Source organism: Eubalaena glacialis, chromosome 7 (assembly GCF_028564815.1).
Source record: "Eubalaena glacialis isolate mEubGla1 chromosome 7, mEubGla1.1.hap2.+ XY, whole genome shotgun sequence".
Lineage (NCBI taxonomy): Eukaryota > Metazoa > Chordata > Mammalia > Artiodactyla > Balaenidae > Eubalaena > Eubalaena glacialis.
This window is the reverse complement of record NC_083722.1, coordinates 81,282,552-81,300,971: the sequence shown is the minus strand read 5'-3', so window position 1 is coordinate 81,300,971 and position 18,420 is coordinate 81,282,552. Positions and strand designations below refer to the sequence as shown.

At 37.1% G+C, this 18,420-nt stretch overlaps 1 protein-coding gene and 1 pseudogene across 33 annotated transcripts in view; one reads left to right on the top strand and one right to left on the bottom strand.

Moving 5' to 3' along the window:
- The window catches only part of SLMAP (sarcolemma associated protein), a 150,061-nt gene that overhangs the window by 105,159 nt on the left and 26,482 nt on the right, over positions 1-18,420 (bottom strand). The gene's annotated exons all lie outside the window — the stretch shown is intronic.
- On the top strand, positions 5,968-8,590 carry LOC133094906 (pyruvate dehydrogenase E1 component subunit alpha, somatic form, mitochondrial-like; annotated as a pseudogene).

Here is an 18,420-nt window from a genome sequence, read left to right as displayed (position 1 = left end):
GGTAAAGAATCCGCCTTACAATGCAGGGGACGCGGGTTCGATCCCTGGTCAGGGAACTAAGATCCCACATGCCATGGGGCAACTAAGCCCACGCGCCACAGCTACTGAGCTTGCGCACCTCAAGGAGAGAGCCCACGTGCTACAAACTACAGAGCCCAGGCGTCCTGGAGCCCGTGCGCCACAATTAGAGAGAAAACCTGCACGCCACAACTAGAGAGAAGCCCAAGCAGTGCAACAACAGATCCCGCGTGCCTCAACAAAGATCCCGTGTGCCGCAACTAAGACCCGACACAGCCAAAAAAATAAAATAATAAAATATTGTGAAATTGAGATTCATCTTAAAAAAAAAAAGAATGATATATGCTTATACACCATTAGAAAACAAAAATCTGAAAGAATGTATACAAACTATTCACAGTGCTTATCTCCACAAAAAAGAAATCTTAGAGTTAAACTTTAATATTAAAAAAGATATAAAACTTTATTCAATAAGGCTAACAAATCTTCAATTCCGCATTATCATCATTTGATGGAAGAAAGTGGAAAGAAGATGAAAAGAAGAAACAAACAAAACAAACCCCCAAATAGAAAAATATAACTACACAAAGAGAGAAAAACACAGAAAAACAGAATTTGCCAGGAAAAAAAAAAGAGGTAAACATCAAGGGAGATCAAAGAAGGAAAAAGTTCAATAAATTCAAAAGGGTTAATAAACTAGTCATCTCCTTGACACAAGAACAGACTTCAGAAGTAAAATCACTGACTTATGAAAGGTACTTAAGAGGGTTAACAGCTCACTTGCTCTTTGTTCTTTCAGATTACAGGACTCAGTTCTGAATGGAAGAGCTTCAGCAACCCACCAGAGTTCTTTACAGGGCGGTGGGAGGAGAGGGGGGAATCAAATCAAGGCATCTGGTATAAATATGGTCTTCAGGATCCCTGCCCTTAAAATAAAACAGTGCTATAAAACTGGAAAAGCATAACATTAACTTTTTATACAACACACACACAAAATGATAATATTTGTACAGCACAAGATTTCCTGACAGACTGGATGTAAAATATGAAAAAAAGGAGTCAAGAAGGATACCAAAGTTTTTGACCCAAGCAACTTAGAAGGATATACAAGTGACCCTTGAACAACACTGGGGTTAGGGACACCAATCCTCCATGGAGTTGAAAACTCCCATATAACTTTTAACTTATAGCTGGCCCTCTGTATCTGCAGTTCCATATCCAGGAATTCAACCAACCTCGGATCGTGTAGCACTGTAGTATTTACTACTGAAAAAAATCTGCATATAACTGGACCCATGCAGTTCAAACCCATGTTGTTTGAGGGTCAACTGTAACTGCCCCCACGTGAACTGGAAGGGCTGAATGTGGGAAGGTTTTTTATTGAGGTTAGGGAGGTATCAGGAGTTCAGCTTTGGACATATTAAATTTGAGGTGTATGTTAGATATCAGGTGAAAATGTCAAAAAGGCAGCTGGATATGAACCTAGAGTCCAGGGAAAAAGTCTGGGCTTGAGATAAAAATGTGGTTGTCATCAGCATATACAAAGAACTGAAAGTTAAGAGACAGAATGAAATCATTGAGAAAGCAAGTACAGATAGACAAGAGGACCAAGGACAGAGTCTTGAAGCAGTCCAAAGTTTATAGGTCAGGGAGATAAAGACCAAGCAAAGGAAATTTCAAAGATGGCCAGTGAAGTAAAGTGTTGTGTCCTGGAAGCCATTGTGAATGATGTTTCCAAGAACATGGAAGAGATCAACTATGTCAAATGATGCTGAAAGATCAAGGAAGATTAGGAACAAGAACTGACCAACGGAAATAGCAACCTGGAAGCCACTGATGACCCTGACAAGAATTGTGGATGTAGTGGACAATGAAAGCCTCACCAGAGTGATTCAAGAGAAAATGGATGGAGGGGAATGAGAAAGTGTACATACAGACAAATCTTTTAAGGAGTTCTGCCCTAAAGGGAAGCAAAGACATGGGCAGTAGCTAGAAAGTAAAGTGGGGTCAAGATAATAATTTTTTAATATGAGAAAAATTACACTGTTTCATATACTAACAAGAATAATCCAGTAAAGAGGAAGGGTACTTGGCCCAATCCTGAGGATTCAGAAAAGGCTTCTGATGGAACTGTTCCACGCTGAGTCATGAAGGCTGATTAAGAGTGAATCAGGATGAGAAGGGAGGGGACTGAAACAGCATGAGCAAACAGAGGTGAGAAACAACATAGTGGGAGGGTGGCATGTGAAGCACAAGACTGAGAATGACAGGAAGTCATGCTGGAGAGGTGAGCAGTCACCAAGCCTTTTAAGACGTATCAAGCAGTACAACCTTTATGATATAGATGATAGGGGACTTGCCACTATAGGGTTTAGATAGGTAAATACTAAGATCAAACTGACATTTCACTCAGGGAGGGAATAGCTTGAGGGGTACTAGACTGAAGGCAGGCAGACCAGTTACAGTTATTGAAATAAAGAAATAACAAGGTCCTAAACTGGACAGTGTTAGAAGCAGTGAAAGGGGCTTAGTGACAGATCTTAAATGCTCAGTGTTGAAAGCAGCAGTTTCTAGTATGAGCTACTGAGCAGATGATAAGGCCATTACCTGTATTTGGAAATACTGGGGAGGGGGTGGTGAATGATTCATTTCAATTTGGGGTATATTGTTTTTAGAGTCTCTATAGGACATTCAAGTGAATAAATGTAAGCAGGCAGTGGGTAGAAAACTCAGACCTTAGAGCTCAAGATATCTGAGAGGCATTTGAGTGGTAATTAAAATTACTGTAATATATGAGATGATCCAAAAATAACATGTACGAGGAAAACAATGATTGAACTTTCAGGAACACTAACACTTAATGGAGAGTTAGTGGAGAATATGCTTGAAGGAATTTCAGACAAAACAGTCAAAAAGCTACAGAAAAAATCAGGAAAAGAAATAACCAAGAGGCCAGGGAACCAGCCAAGGACTAACACCTCTACCAGTTTAAAAAGAGATGGTGTAGTGACCTGAATACACTGGCGGGGATCAGAAATCAACTCAAATCACGTAACAGTCTGGACTTTCCAATTCTGTTGTATTAATTTTTCAAAAATTAGTAGAATCTACAGGCCATCTCTTCCTGAGGTCCCTAAGTAGTCAAGCCAATCTGAGTGGAAAAGACTAAAGGAACTAAATACAGTTGCACCACTACCTCTTGCAGAAGAGTATTTACAGTTTTAGTAGAAGAGTATTTGTCATTGCTCTATACAAAGAAAATTGGTGATGTAGTTCTTAATAAACCAAAAATTGTTGTCAAGTATAATAAAATGAATAGGAAAATTTTTACTTTTTATCATGCCTGACTTCTTGATTGTTACATAATACTTCACCCACGACTTTACATAAACTCAACTAACAATAAATCTCATAGCCTTATATAACAAGGAAAAGTATTTAAGTATGGATGATGTAAAAACCTATAATGCTAGTACTTAGGGAAAAATATTACCAATACAATAAAAATTTGTCAGGAATGGAAAGAATTTTTGACACTGGAAGAAAAAAGATAACTTGAAGATACAGGGGGAAATAAACAGAGCAAGGATCAATTTCCGTTTCTTGATTTTAGCTCTACTTTACAATTTTTTGGCAGACAATTTGTCACACTGAAAAATCACTTACTCTTGGATGGCTGTACTGTACTAACTGGGAGTGACTCATAAGTGTTTGGTCCCACCCATACAGAAGAACTCTGCAAAGAACTTTAAAAAAAAGAAAATCAACCGGAAGCGTATTTTCATATGAGCACCTAACGCAAAATCATTAAAGCATAGAAAAGATGTGACAGAATTATTACTCGCTATGAGAAAGTTAAAAGCATTTTCTTGGAGTGGGGTGGGGGTGACTCTCAAGGTGTGAGTCATAGGATTAAAGAACTGGATCCAGGATTTAGCGAAAGCTGGAAAAGCAGGATTCAGATCACATGCAGCTCTCCAGGCCAGAGAGAAAAAAAGTTGAGTTGGGTTAGTGCCTCCAGAGTTTAGGTGAGTCACAGAGAGAGCAGAGAGAGAAAAGCACGACCAGACTGGACTTCAGCACATGGGAGAAATCTGTAGCTGTTATCTTTTGGTTTATTTCTTCCCTTATTACTTTACTATTAAAACATGTTAATTACATTCAAAGAAGCTAAAACAGAGGTTACCCCAGAATCTTACTACTCCACAGATGTAGACAAGCTCTGCCACATTGCTTTGCACGTGGACTAGACCAAAACACAAAGCTAACGTCACTATCACAACCTTTCTAGCACTACATATTTTGATTTTGCTAATTTAATATAACAACCATTTTGTAAGATATCTATTTCTGTGGTTACTAGCAAGGATGTCTGTTTGTTTACTACATTACATATACTCACCTTGAACGAACTGACTGCATAGTTCTTTGGTCTACCTATAAAAATCTTGTTGACCTTCTTTTATATTGCAAAGGACATTTTGTGTGTTATAATATACTCATTTTTCTGTCATAATTAATGCAAATGATGTTCTATTTCCATTTTTCTCATTTTTCATGGAACCAAAGTAGTTATCAATGTTTATTTAGATATTCATTAATTTTTTTTTTTTTTTTTGCCTTCACTTGGTTTTAGGCTCTAGCAGTTGCTCATGTACCAATAAATCCTGAAGGGGTTTCCATTACTATACAGTCATACTGCATGTCTTAGAACTTTTCACTTGCCTGATCCAATCATTCCAGTTTAACTCTTTTATATCATTTATTTATGTTTCTTCTCAAATACAGTGCTATCATCCTTTCTTTAAAAGAAACATTTTTTGTGGCTAAGTAATGATATAAAATGTAATGGGTTCCAAGCAATTCTACACCTAGGTATCTAGCCAAGAGAAATAAAAGACACAAAGTACTGTACACAAATGTTCCTAGCAGCGCTGTTCATAGTAACCAAAAGTTGGAGGCCATCCAAATATCCATCAACCACTGAATAAATAAGATATATCAGCAATAAAGTGAATGAACTATTGATACATTCTATAAAATAGATGAACCTCAAAAACATAATGCTAACGGAAAGAAGCCAGACACAAGTGACTGCATATAGTATGATTTTGTTTATTTAAAATTTCTGGAATATACAAATCTACAGAGACAGAAAACAGATCAGTGGTTACCTAAGGCTGCATGTGGGATCAAGGACTGAATGCAAATAGGCACAAGAGAACTTTTGGGGGTGATGAAAATGTTTTATAGCTAGATTATGGTGATGATTACAAAACTACAGATTTACTAAAAACCATTAACTTCAAGTAAACTAAACTTACTTTTATAATGGGTAAATTTTATGGAATGTAAATTCTACTTCAATAAAGCTGTTTTTAAAAAGCCAATGAACAGAGGAAGGATGAAAAGAATATATGAATATATACACGCACATAGGAAATAACTTTGTAATATAAAAATTTAAGGGATTCAGCTTGTTACTGATAAAAGTGGCAGAAAGTATTTTAAATAACACTCAGTGCGTTCAAGAGTGACATAAGAGAAACATTTTCACAAGCTGGTCATGGGAGTGTAAATTGGCACAACCTGTCTGGAAAGCAGTTTGGCAAAGTATACGAAGCGAGCTTTAAAACAATGTCCCCTTTGATTTACTTCTGAGAGCTCAGCCTACAGAAGTAATAAAAAACATAAATAAAGATCTAGGTATAAAGATATTCAGCAAAGCAAAATTTATAATAATTTTAAAAGATGGAACCTATGTAAATATTCAACAATGGAAGAACAGTTAAGAAAACTGCAGCCCATCCGTGAATATTCTGCACTCTTTAATAATATCTGTGTGCCTATGACCCAGCATAGAGCATGACATCACTGCTGCCACCACCACGACCTACACTCAGGAGGAAGATCCTCTAAGAGGAAGATTCTCACCATTTCCTGCGGGTCATGGCTAGCAGAGCACTGGTGGCATCCCGTAACTGTGCAAATGATAGTACATTTGAAATGAAGAAATGTGACCTTCATGGGTAGTAAGAGGGCCCTCTTATCACAACAGTGCTCGGTAGTGAAGAGAGACTCAGACTCTACAGGATGATACAGACTGTTTGCCAATGGAATCAAACAGAAAGTTATTCGTGGTTTTTGTTACTTATGTAATGTCAAGAAGTTTGTGGGGGACTTGAGGTCGGGATAAATATCATAGATCATCTCATCACAGCTTACTGGGCTCATGGCTTTAGCTTTACTTGTGGACTTTCTGTCCTAGAAATTTGTAGAGTTTACAGGACAAAGAGAAGGTTGTGCTAAAGGAAAAGTAGGATTAATACACATGTACACTAAGACCTTCTACAGGGATCAGGGCATTGTCAGAGCTCAGGTTCCCCTGAGCACTGGTCTGGCCTGTAAGTACAGTTACCACTCAGTATCCAAGGGGGATTGGTTCCAGGACTCCCACGGATACCAAAATCCTCAGATGCTCAAGTCCCTTATATAAAATAGCATTGTATTTGCATATAACCCTATGCACATCCTCCCATATACTTTAAATCATCTCTAGATTACTCATAATACCTCATACAATGTAAATACTATGTAAATAGTTGCCGGTGCATGGAAAATTCAATTTTTGCTTTTTGGAACTTTCTGGAATTTTTTTCCCAAACATTTTCAATCTGCAGTTGGTTGAATCGGTGGATGCAGAGCCCATGGATAGGGAGGGCCAATTGTACAATGGAAAAAATGAGGTCTGTTTTACTTTATATTTGAAGCATACAATATGGCAACTTTGTGGAAATGACCATTTATTTTCATCTGTGAGAAAAACCACTGTGGAATGGAAACATCTGTTTAGAGAGCAGCAGCCATCACTGATTACTACAAGAAAAGCAATTTTCTTCCTGGGCTTAGGTCAGATAGAATGGATGCTCTATGTGTCCAGGAGGCAACAAAGATTGCAGCTGCCTATTATAGATCTGTATAGGGGATCATACTGATAGAGCTGCAGACTCAACATTATGAAGGACACAGTATGCATGATCTTGGAGCCAGTTACTATACACAAGAAGAAATACAAGAAGTAAGAAGAGTGACCCTATTATGCTTCTCCGAGATAGAATAGCACACAGCAATATTGCCAGTGTTGAAGAATGAAAGGAAACTGATGTTGAAGTGAAGAAAGAAACTGAGAGCACAGTCTAGTTTGCTACAGTTGATCCCAAACCACCTTTAGAAGAGCTAGGCCATCACTTCTATTACAGTGATCCACCTTTTGAAGTTTATGGATCAAGTGAATCATTTAAAGGAAGACTGCAGGGACTTCCCTGGTGGTCCAGTGTTTAAGACTCCATGTTCCCAGTGTAGGGGGCCTGGGTTTGATCCCTGGTCAGGGAACTAGATCCCACATGCCACAACTAAGAGTCCACGTGCCACAACTAAGTGTCCACATGCCGCAACTAAGAGCCTGCATGCCACAGCGAACATCCCACGTGGTGCAACTATGACCCGGAGCAGAATGAATGAATAAATAAATAAAGGAACACTGTAAATTTACTATTATGCCTTCAACAGAACATTCAATGGTCAAATTCAAGAAACTTTGTGTTCTCAACTTTAAAAGAAATAAAACCCATCAAACAAACAAACAGTTTGTAAACGTGTTTATGCTACTCTATAAAATTAAGTTTAAAAAGATGGGAGAAAAATTTAATGGGTTCCAAAATTCCAGTGGTACAGTAAAAAGTACATCTTCTTCCCCATGTCCCACAGTTTCCCAATTTCCCTCCACAGAAGCAAATATGTTACTAGTCTCTTCTATAAGAAAAAATGAAATTTTTAAAAACTGAAACAAATCGACAAACACAAAAGACAATTCAAAATGTTTAAAGGAAAAGTTCATAAATTCTTACATTCAGAAAGGAAAATATGGAGGGAGAAATAGAAACACTTTGTAATTAACGTGAACCAAGTAGCAGAAGATACGAAAAGTACAGGCTGGGGGAATTTGGAAGCATTGAGTTAAATCTATGGGGAGATAGAATAAGATATTAGACATGTAGGAGAGGAACTCTCTCATATCTATACTTACACAAACAACTCATCCTAAAATAAAATCCAATTCCGAAGTCAGGCAGAGATTTTTCCCTCTTGTGTCAGTGAGTCACAAAGCTGTCTCAAGCTGATTTTATCTATCAAGCCAAAAGACATACCACTCTCTTGTTATGAGGATTATAGCTAGGTATGTTTAATGAACAAGTTATTACAATTAGAGGAAAATACCTTATATTTGTTATAAGTAACAAATTGTATCACTTAACTGTGGCAGTCAAACTACTACTGCCTTTTGCTTCCTGGCAATGTTAACTCTACTAATTTATTCTCTAACACAGAAATAATGCCCCCCATGGTGGGCTGCCTACTGCAGTTACTCCATGTAGAAAAGGAGAGAGCTTCTGAAGATCTAAGAATAAGTGTATTAAAATACAAATTTCATCTTCATTTGGACTGCCATTATAAACTGAGGTATCACAGAGTGACTTGTTCGCAGACAAAAATTTCCCAAGCAATGGAATAGCTGAGTCACTATTCACCAAAGACTTAATTATCTCATATAGTCAGTGAAAGAAAATGATATAATATTATAAAAGTCATCTATTTTTGTAGTCTTTGTTCAGGGTTCCAAAAATGAATTTCAATATGGTTGCTGACTCTGAAAGTGATTTTCACACTCAGATTTACCTCTTAAAACATTTGGGTACATTCTTTTTCTGGGATTAAATTAAATAACATCTATGCATCAATTGAGTTACACCAGAGGTAATGCTCCACCAACTTCTAGCTGAGTTTACAATATAACGTTAGCTTTTTCTAGAATGGGCAAGTCAACTGAGCTGTAACATTCCCTTGGGCTTTATGCCATTTCTCAAGTTTAAAACTGAAACATCAGTTGAAGAAAAACAGGTACAACCTAACAGCCTATGCAACTTAATTACAGGCAGATTAAGCTGCACACATCAGCTTCAGAACAAAAAGAGTCAGAAAAAAACTAAAAAATCAAATATGAGATTTTACTGCTGAAATGGTCTATAAAATACTCTCATGGATGAGATAACTTAGGACCTCAAAGAAGCTGCCTGCACAAGAACACAAAACAAATAAGGCAAGCTGGGGGTGGGGGCCAGGGCCTCCAAAACATTCTATTTCACAAATCAATAGCCTCCACAATCTCAAAAATATCTATATAGAAAATTGACTAAACTTTCAAATGACAAATTTAAGAATCACTCACTTGACTAAAAATATTGGCAATAAATAACCTCATTAGAAAGGATCTACATACCAGTAAAAATGGTTAACATTTACTGAATTCTTACTGTGTGCCAGGCTCTATATTAAGTCCTTTACATGTATTTAATTCACTTAATTCTCACCACTCCCCTGTGAGGTATTATTATTAACCCCACTTTAAAAACAAGAAAATTGAGGCAGAGTTTCTGGCAAATTACTTGCCAGAAGTCACCAAGCAAATAAGAACTAGGGTATGAACCCATGTAATGATCTCCTCAGCTGTAGTCCCTAACTCCCCACTTCTGACCTCCCAGCTCTTAACCATTCTACTATACTGCCTTTTAAATTTTAGTCCAATTTCTCATTTTACAGATAAGGAAACTATGTCCCCAAGGAAGAGATAAAATTCAATCAAGGTTTAAAATCATTTAATAACAGTACTAGTATTAGGATGCAGGTTTCCTATTCCCATTATGCTCTCCTATTTCACACTGGGCTTTTCCTATTTTTCTATCATCCTATTATCCTCTTTCACATTGGGCTTTTCCTATTTTCCTATCATTTTTCCTATTTCACACTGGGCTTTTCCCCTCTTCTGGTCTTTTTCAAAATTAATTTGTTTTTCTGATTATAAAATACTTATCACTGAAGTCAAGGAAGTACAATAAAGTATAGAAGAAAATTAAAATTATTCCTCCCAGCTTCCAAGGATAATCATTGTCAACAGTTTAACTTATTTATTTATATGCATTACAAGACCAACACTCCATTTCCCTGCCCCATATGCTTAAAGAAGTTTACAGACCTACTTTACAAGTAGTTGTATATTAATTTGACTTTTTCACTTAAATCACTATTTTCCCAAGGCATTAAATATTTTTTGAATATGACTAAATGGCTACATGACATTTCATAAATTTCATTAAGATATTTAACCATAGGTCTACTGACTATATATATGGAAGACTTCTTGCAATTAATCTCTTTGATGAAACTGTTATACATATATCTTTATGTAACATATCTGTTAATATTCTTAGATTAAGTCCCTGAAAATGATATTACTGAGTTAAAGGGTATAATAATATGTAACACACATGTGCTGCTTACTATTGCCAAACTATTCTAAGTGCTTCACAGATATTAGCTTGTTTAATCCTTGCAACAACGCTGAGAGATGAAATGAATGCCCAGAGAGAACAAGTGACTGGCCCAAGATCATATGGCTAAGAAAGTGGCACAGCCAGGATTCACACCCAGCTAGTCAGAATCCAGGATCCAGGCTCTTCATCATTATGCTGGACTATTTTAATTCCACACTTTTCAACCACATGATGCCAAGCCTCCTAGACATTTACTACAAATGTACAAAAATCATCTGAGGAACCTGTTTTCAGTAAGCATCTCAGGAGATTCTAAAGTTTGAAACCACTATCCTGATCTAAAAATTTTTAAGTAGTACAACATCTAATAAACCCTTCTCATAAAACTACTGACAGACCACTGACAGTTTATATTGGTTGACTTTTTTTTTTTTTTAAACATCTTTATTGAAGTATAATTGCTTTACAATGGTGTGTTACTTTCTGCTTTATAACAAAGTGAATCAGTTATACATATACATATGTTCCCATATCTCTTCCCTCTTGCATCTCCCTCCCTCCCACCCTCCCTATCCCACCCCTCTAGGTGGTCACAAAGCACCGAGCTGATCTCCCTGTGCTATGCGGCTGCTTCCCACTAGCTAGCTATTTTACATTTGGTAGTGTATATATGTCCATGACACTCTCTCACCCTGTCACATCTCACCTCTCCCCCTCCGCATATCCTCAAGTCCATTCCCTAGTAGGTCTGTGTCTTTATTCCCGTCTTGCCGTTTAATATACAAATGGGAGGGCCAAGTAAGAGAACACTCAAAAATGGTTAAAATACGACTTCATGACCTGGGATTAGGCAAATGGCTTCTTAGACGTGATACCAAAAGCACAAATGGTAATATAAATTAAAAATTTTAGGGTCGTTAGAATTATTTTTAAAATAAAGGATAAACTGAACTTCAAAATGTCGTCCCAGAGGACACATATTATGTGATTCCACTTATATAAGTCACCTAGAATAGGCAAATTCATAGAGCCACAAAGTAGAAATAGCAGTTATTAGAGCCTCGGGGAGAAGAGGAGAGTTATTATTTAATGGGTACAGAGTTTCTGTTCAGGATGATGGAAAAGTACTGAAAATGGAGACAGCAGAAGCAAGAACTACAATCCTGCAGCCTGTGGAACAAAAACCACATTCACAGAAAGATAGACAAGATGAAAAGACAGAGGGCTATGTACCAGATGAAGGAACAAGATAAAACCCAAGAAAAACAACTAAATGAAATGGAGATAGGCAACCTTCCAGAAAAAGAATTCAGAATAATGATACTGAAGATGATCCAGGACCTCGGAAAAAGAATGGAGGCAAAGATCGAGAAGATGCAAGAAATGTTGAACAAAGATGTAGAAGAATTAAAGAACAAACAAACAGAGATGAACAATACAATAACTGAAATGAAAAATACAATAGAAGGAATCAATAGCAGAATAATTGAGGCAGAAGAACGGATGAGTGACCTGGAAGACAGAATGGTGGAATTCACTGCTGCGAAACACAATAAAGAAAAAAGAATGAAAGGAAATGAAGACAGCCTAAGAGACCTCTGGGACGACATTAAATGCAACAACATTCACATTACAGGGGTCCCAGAAGGAGAATAAAGAGAGAAAGGACCAGAGAAAATATTAGAAGAGAATATAGTCGAAAACTTCCCTAACATGGGAAAGGAAATAGCCACCCAAGTCCAGGAAGCGCAGAGAGTCCCACACAGGATAAACCCAAGGAGAAACACGCCGAGACACATGATAATCAAACTGGCAAAAATTAAAGACAAAGAAAAATTATTGAAAGCAGCAAGGGAAAAATGACAAATAACATACAAGGGAACTCCCATAAGGTTGACAGCTGATTTCTCAGCAGAAACTCTACAAGCCAGAAGGGAGTGGCATGATATACTTAAAGTGATGAAAGGGAAGAACCTACAACCAAGATTACTCTACCCGGCAAGGATCTCATTCATATTCGATGGAGAAATCAAAAGCTTTACAGACAAGCAAAAGCTAAGAGAATTCAGCACCACCAAACCAGCTCTACAACAAATGCTAAAGGAACTTCTCTAAGTGGGAAACACAAGAGAAGAAAAGGACCTACAAAAACGAACCCAAAACAATTAAAAAAATGGTAACAGGTACATATGTATCAATAATTACCTTAAATGTGAATGGATTAAATGCTCCAACCAAAAGACACAGGCTTGCTGAATGGATACAAAAACAAGACCCATATATATGCTGTCTACAAGAGACCCACTTCAGACCTAGGGATACATACAGACTGAAAGTGAGGGGATGGAAAAAGATATTCCATGCAAATGGAAATCAAAAGAAAGCCAGAGTAGCAATACTCATACCAGATAAAATAGACTTTAAAATAAAGAATGTTACAAGAGACAAGGAAGGACACTACATAATGATCAAGGGATCAATCCAAGAAGAAGATATAACAATTATAAATATATATGCACCCAACATAGGAGCACCTCAATACATACGGCAACTGCTAACAGCTATAAAAGAGGAAATCGACAGTAACACAATAATAGTGGGGGACTTTAACAGCTCACTTACACCAATGGACAGATCATCCAAAATGAAAATAAATAAGGAAACAGAAGCTTTAAACGACACAATACCTCAGATAGATTTAATTGATATTTATAGGACATTCCATCCAAAAACAGCAGATTACACGTTCTTCTCAAGTGTGCACGGAACATTCTCCAGGATAGATCACATCTTGGGTCACAAATCAAGCCTCAGTAAATTTAAGAAAATTGAAATCATATCAAGCATCTTTTCTGACCACAACGCTATGAGGTTAGAAATCAACTACAGGGGAAAAAACGTAAAAAACACAAACACACGGAGGCTAAACAATACGTTACTAAATAACCAAGAGATCACTGAAGAAATCAAAGAGGAAATCAAAAAATACCTAGAGACAAATGACAATGAAAACACGACGATCCAAAACCTATGGAATGCAGCAAAAGCAGTTCTAAGAGGGAAGTTTACAGCTATACAAGCCTACCTCAAGAAACAAGAAAAATCTCAAATAAACAATCTAACGTTACATCTAAAGGAACTAGAGAAAGAAGAACAAACAAAACCCAAAGATAGCAGAAGGAAAGACATCATAAAGATCAGAGCAGAAATAAATGAAATAGAAACAAAGAAAACAATAGCAAAGATCAACAAAACTAAAACCTGGTTCTTTGAGAAGATAAACAAAATTGATAAACCATTAGCCAGACTCATCAAGAAAAAGACACAGAGGACTCAAATGAATAAAATTAGAAATGAAAAAGGAGAAGTTTCAACAGACACCACAGAAATACAAAGCATCCTAAGAGACTACTACAAGCGACTCTATGCCAATAAAATGGACAACCTGAAAGAAATGGACAAATTCTTAGAAAGGTATAACCTTCCAAGACTGAACCAGGAAGAAATAGAAAATATGAATAGACCAATCACAAGTAATGAAATTGAAACTGTAATTAAAAATCTTCCAACACACAAAAGTCCAGGACCAGATGGCTTCACAGGTAAATTCTACCAAACATTTAGAGAAGAGCTAACACCCATCCTTCTCAAACTCTTCCAAAATATTGCAGAGGAAGGAAAACTCCCAAACTCATTCTATGAGGCCACCATCACCCTGATACCAAAACTAGACAAAGATACTACAAAAAAACGAAATTACAGACAATATCACTGATGAATATAGATGCAAAAATCCTCAACAAAATACTAGCAAACAGAATACAGCAACACATTACAAGGATCATACACCATGACCAAATGGGGTTTATCCCAGAGATGCAAGGATTCTTCAATATACGCAAATCAATCAATGTGATACACCATATTAACAAACTGAAGGAGAAAAACCATCTGATCATCTCAATAGATGCAGAAAAAGCTTCTGACAAAATTCAACACCCATTTATGATAAAAACCCTCCAGAAAGTGGGCATAGAGGGAACCTACTTCAACATAATAAAGGCCATATATGACAAACCCACAGCAAACATCATTCTCAATGGTGAAAAACTGAAAGCATTTCCTCTAAGATCAGGAACAAGACAAGGATGTCCACTCTCACTGCTATTATTCAACATAGTTTTGGAAGTCCTAGCCATGGCAATCAGAGAAGAAAAAGCAATAAAAGGAATACAAATTGGAAAAGAAGAAGTAAAACTGTCACTGTTTGCAGATGACATGATACTATACATAGAGTATCCTAAAGATGCCACCAGAAAACTACTAGAGCTAATCAACGAACTTGGTAAAGTTGCAGGATACAAAATTAATGCACAGAAATCTCTTGTATTCCTATACACTAATGATGAAAAATCTGAAAGAGAAATTAAGGAAACACTCCCACTTACCATTGCAACAAAAAGAATAAAATACCTAGGAATAAACCTACCTAGGGAGACAAAAGACCTGTATGCAGAAAACTATAAGACACTGATGAAAGAAATTAAAGATGATACCAAGAGATGGAGAGATATACCATGTTCTTGGATTGGAAGAATCAATACTGTGAAAATCACTATACTACCCAAAGCAAACTACAGATTCAATGCAATCCCTATCAAATTACCAATGGCACTTTTTACAGAACCAGAACAAAAAATCTTAAAATTTGTATGGAGACACAAAAGACCCCGAATAGCCAAAGCAGTCTTGAGGGAAAAAAACGGTGCTGGAGGAATCAGATTCCCTGACTTCAGACTATACTACAAAGCTACAGTAATCAAGATAATATGGTACTGGCACAAAAACAGAAATATAGATCAATGGAACAGGACAGAAAGCCCAGAGATAAACCCACGTACCTATGGTCAACTAATCTATGACAAAGGAGGCAAGGATGTACAGTGGAGAAAAGGCAGTCTCTTCAATAAGTGGTGCTGGGAAAACTGGACAGCTACATGTAAAAGAATGAAATTAGAACACTCCTTAACACCATACACAAAAATAAACTCAAAATGGATTAGAGACCTAAATGTAAGACTGGGCACTATAAAACTCTTAGAGGAAAACATAGGAAGAACACTCTTTGACATAAATCACAGCAAGATCTTTTTTGATCCACCTCCTAGAGTAATGGAAATAAAAACAAAAATAAACACATGGGGCCTAATGAAACTTAAAAACTTTTGCACAGCAAAGGAAACCATAAACAAGACGAAAAGACAACCCTCAGAATGGGAGAAAATATTTGCAAATGAATCATCAGACAAAGGATTAATCTCCAAAATATATAAACAGCTCATGGAGCTCAATATTAAAAAAACAAACGACCCAATCCAAAAATGGGCAGAAGACCTAAATTGACATTTCTCCAAAGAAGACATACAGATGGCCAAGAAGCACATGAAAAGCTGCTCAACATCACTAATTATTAGAGAAATGCAAATCCAAACTACAATGAGGCCTCACACCAGTTAGAATGGGCATCATCAGAAAATCTACAAACAACAAATGCTGGAGAGGGTGTGGAGAAAAGGGAACCCTCTTGCACTGTTGGTGGGAATGTAAATTGATACAGCCACTATGGAGAACAGTATGGAGGTTCCTTAAAGAACTAAAAATAGAATTACCATATGACCCAGCAATCCCACTACTGGGCATATACCCAGAGAAAACCATAATTCAAAAAGACACATGCACCCCAATGTTCATTGCAGCACTATTTACAATAGCCAGGCCATGGAGGCAACCTAAATGCCCATCGACAGATGAATGGATAAAGAAGATGTGGTACATATGTACAATGGAATATTACTCAGCCATAAAAAGGAACGAAATTGGGTCATTTGTAGAGACGTGGATGCATCTAGACACTGTCCTACAGAGTGAAGTAAGTCAGAAAGAGAAAAACAAATATCATATATTAACGCATATATGTGGAACCTAGAAAAATGGTACAGATGAACCGGTTTGCAGGGCAGAAATTGAGACACAGATGTAGAGAACAAGCGTACGGATACCAAGGGGGGAAAGCAGCGGGGGGTGGGGGTGGTGGTGTGAGGAACTGGGAGATTGGGATTGACATGTATACACTGATGTGTATAAAATGGATGACTGATAAGAACAAAAAAAGTACTTAAAATGGATGACGGTGATGGTTGCAATACACTGTGAATGTATTTAATACCACTTAAAATGGTAAAAATGGTAAATTTTCTGTTATGTTTATTTTACAATAATACTTTTTTAAAGGCACCATTAAGACAATCTACAAAATGGGGAAAAATATTTGCAAATCATTCATCTGATAAAGGAATTGTATCCAGAATATACAACTCAACAATAAAAAGATAAATAATCCATTTTTTTAAACAGGGAAAGGATATGAACAGACATTTCTCCAGAAAAGTATACAAATGGCCAATAAGTACATGAAAAGACGCTCAATATTACTAGTTAGTAACTGGGGAAATACAAATCAGAAACAGAGTGAGACACTTCATACTCACTGAATGGCTACAATAAAAGAGACAGATAATAAGAAGTTTGAACAGGAAGTAGAGACACTAAACCTTCATAAATTGCTGGTGAGAATGTAAAATAGTACAGCCACTTTGGAAAACAGTTTGCCAGTTCCTCTACACAAAAACTTGTACATATATGTTCACAGTGGCATTTTTCTTTTTCTTTTTTTAATATTTATTTATTTATTTATTTGGTTGCATGGGGTCTTAGTTGCGGCAGGCGAGCTCCTTAGTTGTGGCACATGGGCTCCTTAGTTGCGGCCTGTGAACTCTTAGTTGTAGCACGCAAACTCTTAGTTGCGGCATGCATGTGGGATCTAGTTCCCTGACCAGGGATCGAACCCGGGCCCCCTGCATTGGGAGCGCAGAGTCTTATCCACTGCGCCACCAGGAAAGTCCCGGCATTTTTTAATAGCCAAAAAATAGAAATGACCCAAATATCCATCAGCTGATAAATGGATAAATGAAATGTTATATATATCCCTACAAAGGAATATTATTTGGCAATAAAAAGGTATGAAGTACCAATACATGCTACAACATGGACGAATCTTGAAAACTTATGCTGAATGAAGGAAGCCAGGCACAAGAGGTCACATGTGGTATGATTCCATTTATATGAAATTTCCAGACAGGTAAATCTATAGAGACAAAAATTAGATTAGTGGTCACCAGAAGTTGGGAGAAGAGGAAATGGGGAGTGACTGCTAATGGGTACAGAGTTTCTTTTGGGGGCAATGAAAATATTCTGGAATTAAATGTGGTAATCACTGCACAATTCTGTGAATATACTAAAAACAATTGAAGTGTATCAAAAAACTAAAAATAAACTAAAAAATATTGTTAAGAAATTCATGATAAGGACATAAATTTTGAAATTAAGTGCTTAGAAGTGGTAATTTAAGACTGTAAATAGGGCTTCCTGGTGGCGCAGTGGTTAGGAATCCGCCTGCTAATGCAGGGGACACGGGTTCGAGCCCTGGTCCAGGAAAATCCCACATGTCATGAGTAACTAAGCCCGTGTGCCACAACTACCGAGCCTGTGCTCTAGAGCCCACGATCCACAACTACTGAGCCTGCATGCCACAACTACTGAAGCCCGCGTGCCTAGAGCCCGTGCTCAGCAACAAGAGAAGCCACTGCAGTGAGAAGCCTGTGCACCGCAACAAAGAGTAGCCCCCGCTCACCGCAACTAGAGAAAGACTGTGTGCAGCAATGAAGACCCAATGAGGCCAAAAAACTAAATTAATTAATTAATTAATTTTTTAAAAAAAAGACTGTAAGTATATGAATTTTGAGAGAGAATGGGGCGTGGAATCTAAAGGATAAAGATAAAGTCTTTATGGAAACCATAAACAATGGAAACAAAGACGGAAATGTCAAAACTGTCAAAAAAGTCAAAAAAATTAAGAACTAGGAAAGTATGTGTCATGCAAACAAAAGTTTGAAAA